Raw genomic sequence first — 22,534 nt, forward strand, 5'->3', positions numbered from 1 at the left:
ATTGCAGAGGCCCCTAAAACTGAGAGAAAATATGATGGCACAAAATAACATTATGAGTTTGCCAGTTTTAGTGGCTCCTTTTATTATGCAGTACATCCAAAAGAGGTTGAAATTTTCCATGAGAAATAATAGCAGCCTTGTTACAGGAATAAAATAAAATTAGTTCAGTGAGCAATATCTCTCTCTCCTAAGAATATTCATGAATAAAAATAATTTATCTGTACCATCCTGTTCTGATCAGGTGGAGATCAGACAAAGAAGCAAATGTATTATCATGTAATCATAAAGTACTTCACTTACCACAGATTGTGATAAGCAAATTGCTGGTAATTACACATGCTCTGATCCCACCTGTTGGTGAGAAAGGAGCTTTCTAGACTAGGTACACAGCTTGCTGAAACACCTTCTTACTGCAAAAGGTATGGCTGACCTGCTGGCAATACATTGCTGCCACCAGAATTATCCCATTCCCATCTGCCATTCTCTTTAGGGTGGACAATGAGTAGGCAACATTTCTTATACCCTCCTGGTGCAAAGCCATTGTGTATGTCCTTTAAAGATGGGAGAAGTTTTCACCTCTGGAGCATGACCATGAAACACATTTTTTGAGGTATTCTTAATATGAATATATGGCTTTATAATGCCAGTCTGGGTTTTTTGTGTATATATGGCTCAATTAAAATACAGAGGCTATGCATTGAGAACATGAAAGTAAAATTTCAGTGAGATGTAACTGCAATTGAATTGTTTCCCCCAAAGATTTTTGATCTAAAAGAACTCTCCATTTTTAGTAGGCAATGTTGAAAACTGCAAAAGTACCCAGACATTATAAAAGAATTGGTTGCCATCTTAAGCTACAGTTACTCTACAACAGGTGAGAGCTGAATCAAAATGAGAAGGAGAAGGTTATACCTCTGAAAATGTCCTTAGCTTTGCCAGGAACCACTTAGTGAAGATCAAATATAGATGTTCTTATATATATTTCAATAAGAAAAATAAAACATGGAAATAGATATAGTATTTTTAGTTACCCTCTTTCACTCTCACAATTATTCTTTCATTATTTTTCAATTTTGCCTTAGTTCATCGCAGAAAAACTATCAAAGTAGGGTATAGTAAAACTTTTTAAACAAATTACAATAATTAAATTGATAATATTTTTGTGCTTTTTTCTTCTGTAAATTGCTGAATAAAAATTTTAGTGACAAAAAGAAATATCACCTGTGACAATGGAATTTTATATTCAGTCACTTCCATTCCTAACAGAAATATCTCTGTTCACAGGTGCCTAAAGAGGGAAAACAATGAAATTAAAAAGCTTCATAACACTGGACAGTAATTCTCATTCTCTTTCCTACAGAAAATAATTTAAACTTTTTTCTGTTTTAGGGCATTGACAGTCCCCAGAAACCATTCAAGGGAAAATAAAGAATACAGGTTCCCTGAAGTTCACTAAAGCTGAGGCCTTCAACCTCTTGTGGACTACTTTCAGGGAAAGGAGAACTCTCATCTATAGGAAATGTTGTAACTTCAATTAACTGGGAACATAAGTGCTTGTTCATCAGATTAATGATGCATTTGAAGGAAAAAACTTTGGTAAAAGCTATGCTTGCCTTGCTTCAAATGGATGAAAGGCAAAGCTATGTAGATATTTATTTTACAAAGCAAAATTGGCAATAAACAATGATGGAAATTTAATTATAAACATAATTAGAATGAAATTTAACTAATTAGATTAATTAATTAAGTTAAATTAATTAAAGCCTAATTGTGTTGAGAATTTCATTGGTTCTTTCAAAGGAAAAATAGATGACCAGCACATTCATTATCCTTTTGTCTGACAAGATCGCTGTTCTAAATTTGCATGTTGAATGCATCATACAACTTTTCCAAAATTTATAATACCTACAAATTCTAGTAAAAGTGTGTTCCATGAATTGCTGTTTTTTTTTTTTTTTCTGATTGCTTAATTTTTTCTTACAGCTTTTGTTGTTGTCTATTACTTTTGAAGGATAAGACATATTTGAGTTACTACTGTAGGACTCACAAAGACAATGAAAGAACAAACAGAAGAAGGGAAAATTAATCTAGAGTGGCTGGAAATGTTGCAAGCTTGTTATTCTACATATGCCTCTAGAATGGGAATAAGTAGAAATTAAAATGCCCCCCCTAGACAGTAACTAGGAATGAGAATTATAGTGAGCAAAGGGTTGAGGTGGCACAATTAAAATAATGCATTTAATAGTTAGGAACAATGGAGACCAATTATGGTCTCCATCCCAAAAGTGGCACATGTTCCTTCAGAAAACTGCATTATAATCACGTGATCTAACATTATGTTATAATACCCACTTGAAAGAGACCTTTTGAAATTATTACTAGGTTTTCTCTCAGACATTCTCCTGTTCAGCCTCATTGAAGGTCCTGCTTCCCTCAGTCAAATGGTTTTGTTTGTTGGACCAAACTATATCTATTACCTGACATGCTTTAGATGTCATCTCTTCACAGAATATGGATGTCCCCATTGCAAGTCAGGCTGTGTGAAGGGACTTTTGCTTTTTATTCGTTTATTTTTTAAAAAATAAAAATAAATCACATTATCACATGTAAGCATACTTCCAGTAACATTTCAGAAGTCTCTTTTCAGATGAGATGAACCATGCCCCAGATGTGCCTACTATCATCTTCTCTAAGGGATAGAAAAAGCACAAATGGAGACAGTAAAATTACAGCTAGATTAGATAAACCTCTCCTGAAAAATGTTACAGACTATTCGAGGATGACAGCCCATGTAGTATAGCTATTTCATGGAAGGGTCATAAAAAACATGGATTAAAAGGGAATTATGTCTTTATCATGTAGATATAATGTTCAATTTTTCTATTAATTTTAATCCATTTAGATTTGTTTTCCTTGATATGTGTATTTTCTACCCCAATGCTAATGTGCTCTCACAATGGTGTTCATCCTGAGGCTAGGTTCTAAATAACGGATCATGTGTTTTTTTGCAAAAAAAGCTGATAGAAGAAAGAAACAATAGCCTGGGTATCTGTATATAATTCAAATTCTGTGATGAAAACATAATAATTTCAAAGTAAGCTTTGAAAGTGACCTACTGCTGTATATTTTAAGTTCTGAGGAAACTGTTGTTGCCATAATACTCTATTGTGTAATCCTTGGTGTGAACATTGCTGAATTTTCAGTTAAAATTGACAGAGATTACTGTGGTCAGGTAGACCCCATGGAGTATTGAGATAACAAAACTATATACAGTTTTCAAATGGAAATTTCAATAGAATATGTTAGGGTTTAGAATCTGAGAAAAGGGAAGAAACATTTTTTTTCTATTATAAATAAAGGAATGAAAAAATGCGTTAAATACATTGAATATCTGATGTCTTCTTGAAAATGTCATTGCCAGCAGAGCTTTTTTTGGACAAAAGAGAACAATCAAGTACATTTTGCAAGATAAGAAACTGACTGGGATAATTTTATGCTTTCACTACCGGCTTACTTCAGTGCACATCTCAACAGTCATTTACTGGTTGACAATATGTGTCATCTACTTTGCACAGACCACAAAAATATTTGAATTCTGTCTAACATGCTAATAGCTAAAGATCAGCTGAGGGAAAAAAAAAAAGGACCTGACAATAGGATATCAGTATGTAATAAGAGAAATTTTAGCTGAGATGCAGCATACATTTTTCATACTGCAATAGAAAGGTACAAACTTGCATAGAAACATCAGATCTTTTTAAAATGCTAGTTTTTGAGAAAATGTTTCTCACAGGCTTCCAGTGGCAAGTATTATGGAATAGTTTGATTTACCAACATGTGCAGTGAGGTATTTCTGTGTAAAGAGAAACTTTGTGGTACCACAGTGAGGAATAGCCATGAGTGATTGCATTAAGTATTGAGAGGTGTGCTCCTGCAGTGTGTAACATTAACAACCTCTTACTTCTGAAAATATATTCTTTTCTTTCTGGTAGTTACATGATTTTTAAGGACAAATCAGATGGGATGCATAACTTCTGCCATCTGCCCTTTGGTTTTAAAGTGCATTCTTATAGTGCTCAAAACAATAAGGGTTAGGGAATAGGTTAGATTTATCTATGAAAAGCATCCCAGTAAGTTTACTATCAACATTCATGTAGTAAATTTCACAAAAACAAGCATTAACCACATTTTCAGCCTGGAAAACCTGATTGATACTAGATCAAGAAAACGCAGGACTGTTAAAAATAAGTTCATGCTGAGTGGTTTTTCCACTGCCAAAATTGTTACAGTGCCTACATAACTCAAATTTCAACTGTTTGAATGCAGAAGTTACCCAGAACCTTGGCAAATATAATTACTCAAAAAATAGACATTGAACCATTTAATGTTCTTCTAGAAATTACTAGCTAGTTGCAGAATAAAATAATGTCTTTGAGTGGAAGCATCTATAATTGATAAGAACCCAATCAATGTATGTGACTACTGCAGACACCATCAGTTTCATTTGTTCTTTTAAAATGGTCCTTGCTTGTTAGTGATTATTAGCAGTACCATGAAATATGCTTACAGCTTTTCAAAGTAGGACTTTATGATTATATGTCAAAGAATCTTGATATATGTGTAGCACACTAACTTGAATTACCATGTTAATTTTTTTAAATCATTCTAAATATCTCAAAAAACCCTTTTTTTGAGAAAAAACCTAGTCTGTATAGCCTAGTGGCATAATCAGAATAATTTACCTTCATCCATTAGCTGTCAGCTGTTCCTATATATTCACTAAAGCCTAATAACTGTCAGTCACCACAATCAGACTTGCTATTAGCAAAACAGAATGATGAATATGACAAAATGTGCAACACTTCTTACCACATAAAGATTGGACTTGGTTTTGTTGTTTGTTTTTTGTTAGGAACTAACTAATAATGTTTATAACTAATAATGTTTATACACTCAGTATGAATTTCTCTATTTGCCATGTACAATAGCCCATAGGAAAACAGCATGTAGTAATGAAAATTGTGATAAAGTGTTTCTGCTGTCTTTGGATGCTTCTGGCTAATGACTCTTGCAGTAGAACACAGAAACTAGAGCCCTATAATTCAACCAGTTTATCTTCAAGAAAGATGAAGACCTCTGTGTTTCAATCCTGGTACATGTAAACACTTGAGAACTTCCTAGGGAAAACTGTTGGCCGAACACTGACAAAGCAGTGCATATTGAGACCAAAAATGGGTATGCCAATACAGAAGTACTGACAACTGAAGGAAAAACACAGTCTTGACTCTCTGGAAATCAGATAATTCCTGCATGTTCAATTTTAACTTTTTATTTAGTTGATGTGTAACTAGTGATCATATGAAACTTTGGCTCAGACTCCTTTCTTTCAAGAGGAAAGAAACCCAACCCTTTCATGTTTTTTCCTCTCATCAATAGGATCTGGTTGACCTCTGTATCTTAAAGAGTGTTAATTTTCAGAAACCCCATGCTTTCTAGCTGAAAATAGCTTCATAGAAAGAGGAGAGTCATTGTGTGCTCACTGACACACAGTCAAGCACACAGGGATGTGTGAACAAAAATTAATACTGGGTCCATACTTATGAACTGAACAATAGGCAGAACTTATTATGAAAGTTATACTTTTCTGAAAGATAGGACTTTTTAGCTCAGGCCTGAAACCATTACTTTCCTGGAAGCTCCCAAAATATGGCAAAATAAGATAAGTTTGTATCTTACCAAACACTGAGGCTGCAAAGAAAGATCCACAAGAAGTGGATGTTTGCACACATGCTGCACGTAAGCAGTTAGGACATCCCTATGAGCTGGCTTGTTTTAGAGCCTTCTACATCTGCTGGATCTAGGAATTGATCATTTCACTCTCTGAAGCTTGTACATATCACAAAAGAGCACACACATAAGAACCTCCCTTCCTGTACACTCAGCTGAGAAAAATAAATGACGATGAAGCAAATGAACCTTTGGCTAACATGGTGGGGAAAAGGGAGCATTGCTGGGTATAGATGGAAAAGATGGTCCTAGAAGTGAGCAAAATTTATGGACACAGTTGAGTTTGAGGAGTATTAAACTTTAAAGTTTTAAATGCATCATTTGACTAGTCTTTAACAGCACAATCCAAGCTATCTGCAATAATTCTACCTATCCACAAGGTCAGCATTGAGTGGGTACAAACTGAATGCAACCCTATGAATTTCTACACCACAGCCAGCTGTTATTAAATAAATCATGAGAACACTTGCTGGTAAGCTTATATATTAGAAAAAAATTGATAGATGCACTCCTATTATGTGTTCTATAGACTAAACATTTTCATAAGTCACTAAAATTATTCAAATAAAAATTCCATATAAAAAGTTTATCAGCCTCTGAATAAACTGTTCAATTATTTCATTTGTTGGTTTTTCTCTCAGGAGAGTTAAGAGTAACCACTGGAAGAACCATGGAGGAGAGGTCCCACTAAAAACTGAGTTTGGTACATTCTGATCTAATTTGTGAGATATGAAGCCAGTACAATTTCAACAAACTGATATCTGAATTAGGCCTGAAAGAAAGAAAAAAAAAATCAACATTTAAATTTAGTTGCATAAAATAGGTTCCCTGAAGAGATCAAGAGATGAATTTAAGAGATTAATTTAAACTCATATTTTTATTTTCACGGAGTTGAACTGTTTCTGTTTTTGTCAGGCTTGAAGAACCTGGTCACACTAACAGCAAGGATAAGTGCTGACTAGAAACAAAAAGGAACAACAGCTGAACTAGTTATCCAAGGTTCAATAAAATTTCAGCATGGTTTAATAAAAGATGGAAATGGAAAGATAACGATCTAAATGACATTCAGGTAAGCTATTTCATCCTTTTGCTGTTTGCAGTGTTTTCGAACCATTTAGAAGGGAATCCACTGTCAGTATAAATTCCTTTTTACTAGAATGCTGCAATACCAAAAGGTCAGATTTTTAAATTATTCTCACTATAAATCAGTGAAGGATTAGTCTTTATTGTACTAAATGAACATTCCAGCATTCTTATCAGATTTGAATAAGGCAGATGTTGATGGGATTGAGGGCTTAAAAACATTTAAGTGAATTACTTTTCAAGGATACCCAGTTTATTTCATCAGTTTGCTGGACATTAACCTTGGACTCTAAATTTAAGCTGCTTATACACTTTTACAGACACATCAGCATTAGATAATTTCTGCTTTGTCTCTGAAGGTTAGCAGATTAATTACAGTCTACATATTCAAGTGAGTAAGCAACAACCTTACCAGTCTTCTGATGAATCAGAAATAGAAGGCAAAAGGTGAAGGTCCACTGCCTGCCTGCCAGGCTCTAGAATGCAGCACAGTGGTCCTGCCCTTTGCAGGCTGAACTGAAAAGAGCTGCAGTTGGATCAGACAACGAGCTTCATGTTAGTAAAGTTGGCTATTTAACACCAAACCTGTTCACTACACTCTCAAACTCAAACTGTGCACTCCTCAGTGGAAGGATTTTATTCTTCCTGGACTACCACTGATAATATGCAGAAAGCCAACTTGGTAGTTTTCTGGATAGCTGGAATTTTCTCTGGCTTGTTTTACAGCCATATCTACATTGCACAAGTACAGATACAGGAAGTTACTTAGGCTAGTAAGTACTTCTGAGCTTAAATTATTTTAAAGCTTGACTTCTTTATCAAAACATCTGTACCTACAGCAAAAAAAAAAAAATCAGATTTGTTTTCAGATTAGGAAATTAGTTTATTTCATTCTTTTCAAAATGTTCCTACCTTCTTACCTCCTCCTGTCTTGACAGTAGTACAGTTGACATGATGCACTACTCAAATGAGAATGATACTTTGCTTGCTGTATCATACTTGCAGTCCTCCGGGTCTCCTATTTCAGCTTGCACTTTATCAGGTCTTACAGAGGTTTGATTTCTTTGGTTTATATTTGACTTCTGTACTTGAGAAGAGTGCTAGGTTGGTAGCCCAGGAGAACTGAGTCCTTTGTTCATCCACAGAGCAATTTATTTCAAGCTCAGTTGAAGACATAACCTGAGAGATTGGAAGGCAATATTAACTCTTGCCCAGCATTTATTTGAAAGGCAGGACTATTCAGCACAAGAGTACTGCAGGCTTTGTGTGGCTTGCAAAGAAGTCACAGAGAATAGTGCTTTCTAAAATTTACCATAACTTTTAGTGATAGACGTGATTCCCCTTCCTTACATTCTGTCCTTCAGAAAGAGATGAAAAGGAAAAATGGATGGCTGCACTCAGAGTTTGCCCTTGTACAAACTCACAACTGATTTGGTTTATGGAGCTTGTTATGTTTGAACTGTCCTCCTTGACTTCTTGTTATTGTGAGAAGTTAAAACACTTTTCCTCTTTCATCAGGAGCTTGGTTCAGTTCACAGAATTTCACCCACTCCAGTTCCCAAGGAAAGGACACAGAACAAAAAATATTTCCTGAGGTGTTACTGAAAATTAGCCAGCATAATATGAACCTGCTTCATCTAACACCCCTAATAGGAAATTAATTTATTTTTCTGGTCCATACTTCTTTTCATAAAGCCAGTTTCCCCTTTATAATCACAGAATGGTTTGGGTTGAAAGGGACTTTGAAGAGAATCTTGTTCCAAACCCCCTGCCAGGAGTAGGGACGTCTTTCACTGGACCAGGTTGCTCAAATCCCCATTCAACCTGGCTTTAAACACTTCACAGAATCATGGAATCAGTAAGGTTGGAAACGACATCCAAGACCATTAACTCCAATATTTTAACTAGTACCACCATGCCCACTAAACTATATTGTGAAATGCCACATCCTGATTTTGGAAGTCTTCCTGGGATGGAGCAGACAGACCTGAGAACAGCTGTAAACTTGTCATAATTGCTCTGTGCTGACTCTAATACTTTGGGCTATACACAATCAGTTTAATCTCTCCTGAAATGATAGTCTTTCTGAAAAGCAAAATATCTGGTTCCCTGTAATCTGTTTCAAAATAATTACTCAACTTTAATGATTTATAAGGAAAATTATACATATGTCACATTTCCCTGCTGATTTTTAAACCTGACTGCTTGGATTTTCAAGGTTACAATTAGACAGCTCTCCATTTTACACCTTTCTCTTATTCACCTCATAACCCACAGTTTTATAATGCTGCAGTTGTTTCCATGTGAAATGTGTTACAAACGTTTAAATAATAATTTTTGTCTAGAGAAAGCATTCCATGCACTAAGCCTTCAACTCCTTGCTCCAAAGATTGACTAAATCTCAGTATTTTCAACACCATCAATACAGCACTATGAATTTTTCTCTGGTTCTTAAGCACTGAGCATAATTATCAGCCCCAGGAATTTAATATCCTCCGTACCACCGATCAAGGTTAGAACTCAGGAAAAAAATTGAATATAGCAAAAAAATCTGTACATCATCATAATCAGTCTTTTTCCAAATAGAAATAGCTTCATAGCTTAACCACAGCTTTGGAAAAGTTACCCAGAAAATTGCATGTCAAGATGATAAATCTGTCAATTTTTAAAGCTGCTTATTGTTGTGGGCATGACACCAAGAGTAAAGTAAGGAAAACTTCATCCTGTATACAAGACACATATCCCACCTGACCTTCAATTACTTTATTGTGTGACTGGCTGTGTGTATTCATTTTAGTCTCCTGTCCATAAAGTAAGAGAAAGGAAAATAATACATGCACAATTTCCGGCATGAAAAGTTGTTTGTCTATATAATAGGCAAGACAACACAACCTGCAGAGCCAGCACTCAGTGTATAAATAATATTCTAACTGTCAAGCCCTTGCTGGCTGTGTAAAAGCATAGATGACTTGAAGTCTCAGTATTGGCTGAATACAAGTGTGATTGGGGCAAACAGATTTCACTGCTACTGAGAAAGTGTTGCTGAGTGGTGAATAGAAGGATTTCTTTAAAAGTACTGTTAGATTGCCTGCAGCTGCAAACGAGACTGACAATAGATACCAAGGAAAGGAGATTGGGTCCTGATGCATTGTTTCAAGTTCCAGTTCCAGGAGGCCTGTTCCAGAGGTTTAGAAGTTTGGCAGTCATATTTTCTTTTATTTTTGCCTGACGAGAAAGGTCCAGTTAAAAAGAGTGAATTTCAATGTGCCAAAGGACAATTTGGTCTGCACTATTTACTGGCTCAAAGAGATTACAAAATAATTCCATCTCAGAGAGGAAATCTCCTTATTTACATTAAGGTAGTGACGACACTTGGAACTTCTTTCAGTTGGTGGAAACTCCCCATAATATTATGCCTATTTTTTCAAAACATTACAAATCATCTTCCCTACTTGTCCTAAATACATGGTCCCTTTCTGATTTATCCCTATTTCAAACATAATGTTTTTACCTCCCTCCCCCCATTTGTAGCTTACTTGCTGCTAGAGATCATCCCAAAGTCATTAAACACTTTAAAAACTCAAGAACAAATTGTTTAAACATGATGCATAAGAAATTCTTTTAGAGAGACCAATTTCAAACATATAATGTCTCCAGTGAACATAAATCCTAAGCTTTAAAAAATATTGAGCCAATACTAGAACAACCATAACTTGTTAAAGACAGATTATTGTCCCTTCAAAATGTAGATCATAGTTATCATTCCTCTTTTGCATTTGCAGTAGAATCATCCTACCAGATTTTATGCACATGGTTGACTTCAGCTGCTTTAATGAATATTTCCACTGAATTACACAGAATGTGCAACTACTGAACTCAGTAGTCAAAAAAAAAACAACAAAAAAACCCAAAAAAACCCAAAAAAAACCCCCAAAAAAACCAACCAAACAAAAAATAAACAGACAAAAAAGCTAAGAAAAATCAATGCTTAGAATAGAGAAAATGTCTAGGAAAATAACCAAAAACCATTTTCAGCCATCAAAAAAATATGCTTTGAAAACTGCCAAATCACTCCAGACTTGTAGAAATTGAAAAACACACCGACTCAATATTTTATACTATTCCCAGACGAACCGCTACCTGGAAAGAACTTGAACTTTGTAATTCATGAGCCTCATCCGTCCCTGCCTCCAATGAACTCACAGTACTTAGATGCTCCTATGTTCTACTACAACTGGTAAAGTTTTTCTAGGCCACTAAAATCAGTCTCAATGGAATTTTCATTTTTCACAAAATTATAGAATAGTTGTTTTGAATGGGAGATTTAAAGATCATCTAGTTCAACCCCTCAGAATGAGCAGGGACGTCTTCAGCTAGATCATGTTGTTCAGAGTGCTGTCCAACCTGACCCTGAATGTTTCCAGAGGTGGGATTATTTCTGCTGCCACTTTGGGCATTGTCACCCTGCCCCATTGTCACACCTCCCTCACTGTAAAAAAGTTCTTCAGTGGCCACTCAAATTGTAATTTTCAAGGAATTAGAGGAAAATTTATGGCATAAAATAGGAGCTTTTAAAAAGTTTAGGAATTATTTTATCTGCTAAACACCGGTTAGACAAAAACAACCTTTGCAATTCTTTCTTTCTCAAATTCCTAATATCCATGTGGCAAAATCTAGAGAACACTAACATGGAAAGGAGATTGAAAAAAAAATTTATGGCATCTTTAACTATGAATTATTTTCCAGATAGAAAGATGCAAGGGAATCCAGAACAAATGGAAGAGTTAAGATCAAGCAGAATATTTTTTGCATAAAATAAATAGGATTTGCAGATCACTCTTTGAAAAGCATTAATTATAAGTCTTACCAGGACTTCATCTTAGATTTTATGAAGGTGATGAGTGTACCTCTCTTGCTACTAATTACATATCTTGATTATCCTCTTTCATTCTGTTTGCAGGTGGCAGGGAAGTATGCCTATCTTCTCTTCCTTGAGATTTTATTCCATATTATTTTACTGACTGACATACATAAAACTGTTTTAATTATATTTTTATACTTAATCCTTCTTGAAGAATGATTCAGACATTTCTTAATTATTAAGTGATAATTTTTTCTTTTCACATTATGATCTGAATTTTAGCTCTGGCTCGGATGACACTGCACTACCACACACAATTCAGGGAACAATATTTGTCCTTTGATTCATTTGAACAGCCATAGAAACTCTATATTCATAGGAACCTAATTTCAGAATCCTGAGTATTTACAAATACAGATTAAAAAATAATCACCAAGTTAGTATTTCTGGTGAAAATACCACAGAAACAATATATTTTGAATCATGCTATATTTTGAGTGAAATCATAGCTTAAAAATTTGGATCAAGTAATGAAGATTCATGCCAATTTCTCATGGTTTTTGTAGAGGCACAGCAAGATTTTCAGATGGGAGATAGTCCCAGAAGTCCCACTAAATCCACTACAAATGTTGCAGATGAGTTCCACTGAGCCTGTTACTTTAGTCAGGAAAAGGGTATTTTAGATGATTTAAAAAGATGCATACACACTTCTGCAGCAGTCTGTGTCAATAAAAACCTGGTAGGGAAATTCTTGAAGTTGGATGATTAATTTCATCTCCCTGTAAATGCAGGCATGTTTACAACGTTTTGTTTAGTGTTATTTCAGTGAATCATTTAAAGCAATATGTACCAATTACCTTGGTAATATTTTACATTCAACTATCAACATTAAGACACCTTTTCCTTGCATTGCATATAGTTCCTCCTCACTATTATCTTTAGTTCAACACCAGTAGAACCTAAGCAGGTGATTTTTGTTCAGAATGCAGATCTTTAGCAATTTGTAGAGTCTGGTTTAGTAGCACACTGCATCTTGACAGATTGAGGTACCTGCTCCTTGCTTCCTCCTTCCATGATTATTCTCATGGCTGCTGTGACAGTCTGATTTCAGGCGACCTATTGGCTGCCCAGATACAAAAATAACACTTCTTCAGAGGTAGCAGAACAGGTATACAGTAATGAAATTCTCTGCCACAGGCATTGACTCAGATGCCTGTTGTTCTGGGACCCTGTCTTTCCTTCAGAGATGTCTCTGTCCCCATGTCAGACCCAGGCCTCCCAGAGGTTTTCCAGAGCTCTCCACTCCCATCTGAACAGACATGGTGGTGGGACAGGTTATCTTTCTGACTTGTCAAGCTGTATCTTGTACCTCTACTTTTCTCAAGAGAAGGCCTTGACATGGCAACCCTTACTTCCTTGCACAGGAGTCCTGTGCACATACAGAAATCCACTTGCTCCTGAACTTCACAGCAACCTTATCTTTCCCACACCCTCCATCCTATTCCCACTCTGAACTTTCTGGAGAGTCTTTTCTTCAACATCTTTTCTTTCTCAATACAGTCCCACAGTTCAGAGATGGGCAAAACCTTTCCTTTCAGGATTTCTCAGAACTGTAACTCTGGTTCTGAGAGTGATCCCTGAACTCCCAGAATGAAGGGGAGTCATATATTGGAAAAGTTTAGATGGAAAAAAACGTCCTTACTACAGTCTTCAAACACATTTCTTCACAGCTTCATTTGGATAAGTTAAAAACATTTTTGTATACTTGAATGTGATTCCTCCTGATGTGTAATCATCTACAACTGCTCTTTCCTAAATTTCTTCTCTGCTAATCTTTCTCAAAATGTCCAAATAAAAAAAGAACAATCCAGATGCTAAGTACCTGTTTCATGTTGATTGAATTTTAAGTAGCATCCAAGAGACATCACCATTTCATAATGAGTTTTAGAAATCCTTGTATTGCCATCTGAATATGGCAAAGGAGGCAGTGTGCAAAGGCAGTCATATCAGTGAATATCAACTGTGTAAACTTAGGGGTGGAATATTTTGAATTACTTGCTGAAATGAAGCATAGAAATATAGAACTGGCTTTGAGAATCTCTAGAAATCTTTTCCTGTTTTATTGCTATCAAGTATCAGAGCTTGAAGTCAACAGCATCAGCTACATACAGCTTCATCTGAAAGGTACAAGTGGACTCAAGTGGAATCTACAGAATCATAGAATAGATTGGGTGGGAAAGTCATCAGATCCACCCTCTCTGCAACGAGCAGGGTGTAATCTCAGTGTGTGCTCCAGTGAACACATTCACAGTTCCTGCTTTTGGCACACTTAAGCACATATTCTGAAGAAGCTGGTGAAGAACTTAGTGGTCTTCAGAAACTGCAGTGTGGAAAATTCTTTTGTATTGGGCAAAAGTCATAACAGGCTTTCTCATGTGTGCCCAAACAATCCACACAAATATACTAGTTTTTTCCAAATATACCAGCTGTTCTAATATATCTGTATGCTTTATCTTCATCCTTTTAATGACTTCTTGTAACACAATTTCTCTCTAAAACAAGCTCAAAGCAATACTTGAATTATGCTACTTTCACAGGTTCATGTACTTTGTAGAACTCAATTGTTTTCATAGTGTATTATTTTGCCCAAGGGGAAATCGTCCTTTTCATTCTTGCAATCTAACAGGTTTACTAGCAAAAAGAAAAAAATCTCAAGTCTATGGTATGACCTTTATTAGACAAGTTACTCTCTGTAAATTCAGATCACTAGAAAAAAAATCAAAATTAAAGTGTGAAACAGCACTTAAATACATGCCAGGGAGAAATTTACCACAGAAAAGAATAATTTTGATTATATTGATTTTGTAAATTGCATCAAATTCTTGCCTCTCTTCCCTGGAAATCTTTTCTGCTAGCAAACAATTACACAGACAGGGGGCAGACAAGGTTTTCAACAACATTTAGAACTATCAGAGGCAATCAGGCAATTTACTGTTGTGTATTTAAGGGCTCATTGAAATCCAGACAGTTGTTCTGATCTAAATTACTTACTTGACTCTGGGTACTTCAGTCCTGTGGCCAGCACACCTCTGAGTGCCACACCCAGAGAACGTAAAGGAGGAAGGCACCAGTGCTCTGAAGTGACAGGTATCACTTCAGGGGGAAGTTATGTTGATTCATCACATCACATCTTAGAAAGATACAGGGACCATCAATGCTTACATTGAAGCCAGCAGTTTGCATTTAACTTCTTGTTTAATTTTCCAGAGTGTAACAGAAGAGCAGAAACATTTCTCCTACTTCCAGATTACTGAATCTATTCCTACACGGTGGTGGCTTGGAACATGACTGGGATGCCCACCCAGCACATTCTGGGTATCATATGTGGAGCCTGCCTTCATCAGCTTCTCATTTTAATTACTTTTAGGAGGTAAGTCACAAAGAGGTAAGTCACAAAATGCACCATGATCCTTTATTTAAGAGAAAATATAAAAGCTTATTTCCTTATTAGGTAATAATTATTACTTTACATTGCTCTTATCTGGACTCCACAAAATCTTTTTTTTTTTTTTCCTCTAAAAATGCCTTTTCAATTAGTGTTTGAGTAATTAGCAGCTTTTTCTTAAGCTGTATTAGCACCTGGGAAGCTAATGAGAGAGAAATCTCTTTGTAAGGAAGCCTTCTTTTCTTCTGACAATTTCTTATTTACTGCAGCTTGATTTCAAATCTGCAAACCAGCTCCCAGGTGAATAACTTAAAAGGAGAAACTGCTGTTTCACTGTAATTGGTGTGGCAATAAAATATCACTCATGACATGAGCAGTTTAGGCTTCTGTGACAAAATAGGACTTTTGTTTGTTCATCTGAACAGGCTGCATTATTTATGGTGATGGCAACAGATTGTATGGGATTGCTATAGGTTCTTCTCTTTTCGTTCATGTCATCAAATAATGACAGTGAACAGAAAGATGTAAAGTCAGTCATGCTTTCTCTGCACACAAGATATGTCAGCCACTGCAGCTGCGTCATACGCTGAGAACACATGCAGTGTGAGTTTTAGACAGTACAGAAATCAGTCTTTTGTCTGGGGCAAGAAGTATACATACTGTAGGTCCATTACAGGTGGAATCAATTATAAATCCACTTACAAAGGCTGTTTGGATGACATTGAGATGTTGAGACTGCTTAGTTATAACTTAGATTGAACTCACGTGTGGTCTGTTGCATCAAATTTGTACAATGAGGACATCTTTTACAACCATGTAGGTGTACACAGCACAAAAACCCATTTGTTGGTATCTATGAACACAGTTTGTGCACCCTTCCCCACAAAAAAAACCCCAAGAAAACAACAACAAAAACAAAAATTCATTCTGGAAATTTAGTATCAAAGGGCCTCAGAAATGAAGCAGGAATTCATGATTAACCTTGCAATTATCAGACTTGGAAATTAGGAATAGCAATGATGCTGTAGAAACAATCCAATTTATGAGACATCTATTCCAAAAATATGAAAGTATCATTCTCCTGGAAAACTGAGATTTATCCTGTAGAGCATAAGCTCTGCAAAGGAAATTATTCTGACTATACTTCTTCACCATGATTGATTTCTGCAGGGAAAACACGGTGGAAGCTACAAGAACAATTTTTTAAAGTGAAGAACAGTGGTTGTTCAAGCATGAGAAAGTAATTGAAGGTAATGAAGGCTCTAGAACACATAAAAATAACCCCAACCAGTATAGCTGAGAGGAAAAAGAAATCTACTGGATCATGAACAACAATCAGTACTCAAAGGCACATGGTAAATTTTATTTATGCATTTTATTCAGAGTGTTTGGAAGGAAAGAAATTCCTCCAGTCTTACTTGTGTGCAAGAGAATGATTTGCTAGTTTCTAGACCAGGCAAAGATTAATTAGTCTGAAATAGTGACTTCGGTATCTTTATGATGAACCCCTGGAATGAGAGAGGCTTTGAGGACAAAGAATTCTTGAAGACTCCATATAATAAAATAAGAATTTCTTCATGGGCTCTGGAAAGAGGCAGGGTTTATACTGAGGGTAATTAGTGGCACAGCCTGGACCATGGCTGTGAGACACTGCTGCAGGTCCCACCAGCTTCACAGAAAACTCATCACATCTGGAGAGATGCTTCTTAAGGAGAGAGCTCTGTTGGCACAAATGTGACGAGGCATTACTGTATGTCAGAAAGCTCTTGAACATGAAATAGAAACATCTGTAAAGCTCAAAACTGAGTATCTGAAGAACGGAGCATAACCATGTGTTTCAAATTTCTCTCAGCGGTAGCAGGACTACAAGGAAAAATGCTTAGACAGAAAAAGCACATCTTCTGTCACTGCACCTGCCTTCTGGGAGGTGTGTAATTTATTCACCTAATGCTCTGCACTTGGAACAGTTTGACATGGAGTGCCAAGTGTCAGAATGTGCCTGTGTGTCCCCCATGTCAGCTTCAAGTATCCTGCAAAGATTACTGGGGTAATAGATATAGTTAAAGAAGAGTCCCAAGAAAGGAATAAGCTGCACTTATGTCATGTTCCCTTTTTATAAGAAACAATCCTCAATTTAGAAAATAAACTATGACAATTTTGCCATTCTGTCTTCAGATCCTTTTTATTTGCTTTTAAGTACAGTTTCTTTTTCAGTAGCATCTGAATTAGTTTTCATAAGGAAAACATTATTACCTAGATGTGGGTGTTGGGAAAAATCACATACATGCAAAATGTAATCCATGGAGATTTTAGAGGTTTGTCGTGCATTAATCAAATTACATTATATTTAGTCAAAACTGCTGTAAACACTATTTTCTGAGGACATGCACCACAAACAAAAAAACCCTTCAAACAAGAGGAATCAGATGTATCATTTGCCCACCAGTACATCAAGAAATATTCACAAATATTGCTTCCTTTGGGTGCAATGTTTAAAAATTTAGTATAAGGTTTTTGCTATTGCAGCATATTACACAGACAGATTCTTTTTATCTTGCTCAAATCACCATTTCACTACCTTTGATCCTGAGGTAAACCAAAGAGAAGTAATCAGTTTCCTTGACCTGTTTGACTCTGTGGTCTCTGAGGTTAATACTTGTTTTATTAACTTTTTACTGAATAACTTTATTGACTATCATGGTATAGCACTAAAAGCCATTGAAAAAAACAACACTCAGTCTTTATGGAGACAGAACACCAGAGGATTTGCAGAAATCCGCCTACATTTCTTCAAACCAATTTTGGAACATCCTGTTGCCCAGTGCAGGAAGGTTTATCAGATTTAAACAGAATGAGCTAACAATATCTGCTCAGAAGTTATTAACATAAAAACATACCCTACTGTTTAATATGCTGCAGTCATTGTGCATGTGTTTATTTCTAATGCAGCTTGATAAAAATTCTTCCATAGCATATTAATATTTAGTAAACTTCAATATTGGCAGAGTTCAAAGCAGAACACTGGTATGATTCTGCCAGCACTTGGTTTTGAGGCACTGAGCTTTCCAAGAAGTTACAGAAATAATTAATTGTCTGCTCTCCCAAAGTAATTTTGCAGCTAGTGATCAAAAGACCTCCATAAACCATATGCAAGCAACTTTTGAAAATTAGATATTTTTAAAGAAATTCATGCAATTATAGGCTGTTGCCAAAAACAGAGCACACAAACCTAGAGGAATCTACAGTGAATTGCAAACATAAAGGATCATAATCCAATTATGCATGTTAATGTAATAGTCTCAAGGGTTGCTGGAAACTAAAGCAAGTATGGAAAATGGATATCTAAGGATTATACAAGAAAGAGGAAGTAGCAGATTAAGGAATAGTATCAGAAGAAGGCTGTGTTATATCAATATTTTTCTAGTTTGCCCTTTGAAGTGCATTTCCTCAGTCTAACAAAGCTGCAAAGGAGTAAAGGGTAGTAATGGAGATTAACATACAAGAACAAATGGTATTTGCCAAGTGTGCTGTTCTAACCTCTGTAATACGAGAGCCACAAGAAGAGACAAAGCAGGGAGAAACACCAAATAACAGTTATGTCCTTCCCAGACAGGATATTAAAGTAGAACTCCTTTTAGCCTGAGCAAGCACACAAAGAGCCATTAACTTGCTTTTTCAAGTCTTCACTGTCAAAAGTGCCGGGAGACAACACAATGGACAGGCAGCTCCATTCAGGTTGACAGCAGCTCATCATGCTTTGCTAGATTACATTTCTTTTCTTAACAGCAGTGGAATTAGCCAGAAATCTGCACAGCTGACATACCTAGCATGGTATGATCACCATTCCATGAGTGGAAAAAGCTTACTTGAAAGTGTATTAAAAATGCTCAAGAGTAGTGCCTGAACACCTGCTCCTTATATTGACTTTTATAGGCTTACAGTTGTTCACTATCTAAGAACAAGTAATTATGATGCTTTATTATAGATTCAGAAGTCTGAGCTTCACTTTCAGTGATTTTTTTTTCCTACCCACTGTGTATACTATAATTACTTTAAAGTGATAACACATTCCAGAATGACTAAAATGTATTATAGATGTGCCCACATATGAATTGACACATATACAACGCTCTAGCATTCTGCCTTCCTGTACATGATCCTGAGACACCATTAAAACTAATTCTGGGCCTTCAGTCCAAGAGTGTTCTGGGGTTTTAGCTCTGTTTTTGTTTGTTCCCCCTCCATAGTATCCCACTTTGTGGGTGGTCTTACCTTTAAGGTAACAGATTTTTTTTTTTTTTCACTAAACTAAGCCTTTTGAAATTAGTTAAGAGGGGATGGATGAAAATACACAGTTGTTCTCTACCTGTGAAACTCAGTTATATTTGAATCTGCTCTTATGTGCCTGAGTCAAAATCGGTATTTTTCACTGCTTGACTTCAATAAAATGATTTTGGGGCCTAGTCTTCTGCCTCCCTCTGAGAAGGAAATGAACAGGCTCCTGCGGACAGATGTAGCAGGTACTTGTGTGGTCTTCAAAAGCCAGTTGTTCTCCAGCACCCCTTATTCACACCACTCTGCCACTGCAATCGTAAAGTTGTGGGGGGGTAGAACGTAAGAAAATAGTGCAGAAGGCAGTCTCACACCTGAGGAGCTGCAGCTGTACCAATCACCAAAGATTAGGAACAGGCCTGCCCTTAGTAGGCCACAGCTGTGTCCAATAAGAAGATGAGTGCTACAAAAGAGTGGGTTAGCTGGGTGAGGGGAGAGTTGGAGTTTGTTGGCTGTGCTGTGAGGAAGGAGGAGTCAGTGCTGTGAGGAGAAGCCCATGAGAAATCACTGAGAAGGTATGGGAGCTTTGTAATAAGATGGTAACGCAAAGTGATGTTGGTGGGTGAGGAAGGTTGGTCTCCACTAGAACGGTATCACAGGCAGTAACCTTTATTTTAGTTCTTTTATTGGAGAAATTTATGTTTAGAACTGGAATATGTTAATGGAGATAACTTCTTCTTTTGTCTTTGAATTTAGTGGGTCAATTATTAGATTAATGAGTCTATGATGAAAGAGGATGAAGTTTTGAGAAGAATCAGAAAAGATTGTGTGGTCAGTGATATGAGAATTTCTGGTGTTAACTCACACAGGTGCTTTGAGTGTGAGCTGGGTTTGGATGAAGGCTAATTTACTGCATCAGGTTTTCCCAGTAATGTGTTTGATAGCCCCAATCTCAGCTGAATCTGTAGTGCCCCTGCTTTTGTCTGTGACAGTAAAGGCCCCACTCTAACAAGCTTCTTCTGATGAAACGTTTGTGCTGACCGTAATGTCACGCAAGCACATTAATTTAACAATTTACCCTGAAAATCAGCCCAGGTCCAAAGGCAATCAGAACTGTTCTGTGCTTTTTAAGTGGTGATATCATAGTGTGGTTTGTATTTCACTTCCTATTTTGGAAAATGGGTGCATTTTTCCTACTGTAATTATTAACAACCTTTAGAAAAGTTGATCCTGCAGCCTGTGACACTGATATGGGCAGCTAAGGGAGCTGCTGGCAGCTGCCACTGCTTTGCCAGCTGTCCACCAAACACAAACCTGGGTAGATCAGGTCTAGAATAAATAAGATTGTATCATCCTCCTTTGGCTTAGTTTTTAACTTGGCTCAAGCCTCTTGCTCTCTGCTAGCCTGGTGGTCTGTAGGGTACAATCAAGGACAAGCACTTAATGGAGGGGAGAACATAAGTCCAGAGATGTTTCCAGACTGTCACATAATGCCCATGTCCTTCAGGAGCTACCACAGTTCTAAATCCATTTGCATTCTTGTCTCTTTCTAGCTGTCACTTCCCTGACAATTCAACCATTTTATGAGTTTCTTTGTGAGGCAAAAAAGTCTTTTGTCTACAGTGCATTTTACACCTGAAGCTCCTTACATAATACTTCAAATGTCAAGAAGAGTATTAGTTGCACTGGAGTGCTGGACCCTAAAAGTGTTTTTCAACTGTGATCTTGACAAGTTGAAAGTTTATTAAAGCAAGTTTGTATATGACAAAAACTTAATTTAAGTTATGCATTGCCTGATGTTTTTCTCCAGTGATGCCTCTCAAATGCCACCTCCTTGTTTATTGCCTCTCTGAAAACAAGGAGAGCTGTTAACCTGGATTAGCAGTTAAAATACTGGACTAGCATAGCTGAGAGTTCTAATGAATAATTTTAACTCTGCTCACAGTGCCTGAGGAAAATTTGTTTCACTGCTTTGGAGGTGAACATCCTTCAGGGCAGCCACTTGTACAAGTGAAGATTATCCCTCTGCCCTGTCCTGGCAGAGGGAAACTGGGGAAGATCCCAGGATTGGCAGAGAATCTTAGCCTTCAGGTGGGCTTCTGGCCAGGAGGCAAAGCTTTGAGTCTGAATCCAATCCCAACAGTGACTTCAGGAGAATATAGGCCCAAAGTATATTGTGAAGAGGTGATGTAGGAAAAGACATAATCAAACCACGTTTCTTGGAGGAGTGAAGGAAATGCATTAATGTAAAATATCACTCCAAACGTTCTTCATAACAGTTCTCTGTGTGCAAAACAACTGAGGTAAATGAAAGGTCTGGATCATTTATTGCACTCATGTTACAGTGGCAGTAATTACCTAAATAAATTTTATTTGTAGCAGAAAATGTGGGAAAGAAAGTCCTCCAGATATTTCTGTTTCAACCCATTATACCTTAAAAGTGCTTCCAAATGAAGATAAATCTTTCACAGTTTTAAAATAAACATTAAAAAAATAAATATTTACACTTGGAAGAAATAAAGATGTTTACTCCAACTTTGGGAACAAGGGTATTTAAAAGAAAAATCATAAGCTGTCAAGAAGGGGATTATTCCTTATTTGTAATTCTATGGTTTTAGAGGTTGAAATAATTTATTCAAAATGAGAGCTATGCTAGCTAACAATTATTCAAATACACAGTAAGATTAATTTTTGCAAGATACTGTATTGGCACGGCTCACATTAAATATTCCATCAGATAAAATGCAGTAAAAAACAATACCTTGTAAATATTTGGGAATACATATCTTGATAAAATAATCTTTTAGAATGAATGATTTGTAAACAGAAAAGAAATACAAGTATTTCTCTGTAAGTCCTGCTTCAAAGTGAAGTAATTTAAAGGACTCCTATGAACTTCTCAAAAGAATGATAGTTTTGCCAAAATGTAATGTTCCTTCAGCTATGCTTGCTTTTTTAGTTGAGCATGCCTACCTTTCATGTACTAATTCATAAAACATTTTAATACCACTGAATCTGAGAAACTGTACATAACTACAAAATGTCATTATCACTCTATTTTCACCTTTTACTTCAGTGCTATAACA

The 22,534-nt window shown here is 36.3% G+C and overlaps 1 long non-coding RNA gene across 1 annotated transcript; it reads left to right on the forward strand.

The window, feature by feature from the left end:
- Positions 1-19,951: 19,951 nt before the first annotated feature.
- On the forward strand, positions 19,952-21,834 carry LOC132074902 (uncharacterized). Its single transcript, XR_009418667.1, has 2 exons — positions 19,952-20,023; positions 21,002-21,834. It is a non-coding gene; the product is annotated as an uncharacterized LOC132074902 (long non-coding RNA).
- The last annotated feature ends 700 nt before the right edge of the window (positions 21,835-22,534 follow it).

Source organism: Ammospiza nelsoni, chromosome 6, assembly GCF_027579445.1.
Source record: "Ammospiza nelsoni isolate bAmmNel1 chromosome 6, bAmmNel1.pri, whole genome shotgun sequence".
Classification (NCBI taxonomy): Eukaryota; Metazoa; Chordata; class Aves; order Passeriformes; family Passerellidae; genus Ammospiza; species Ammospiza nelsoni.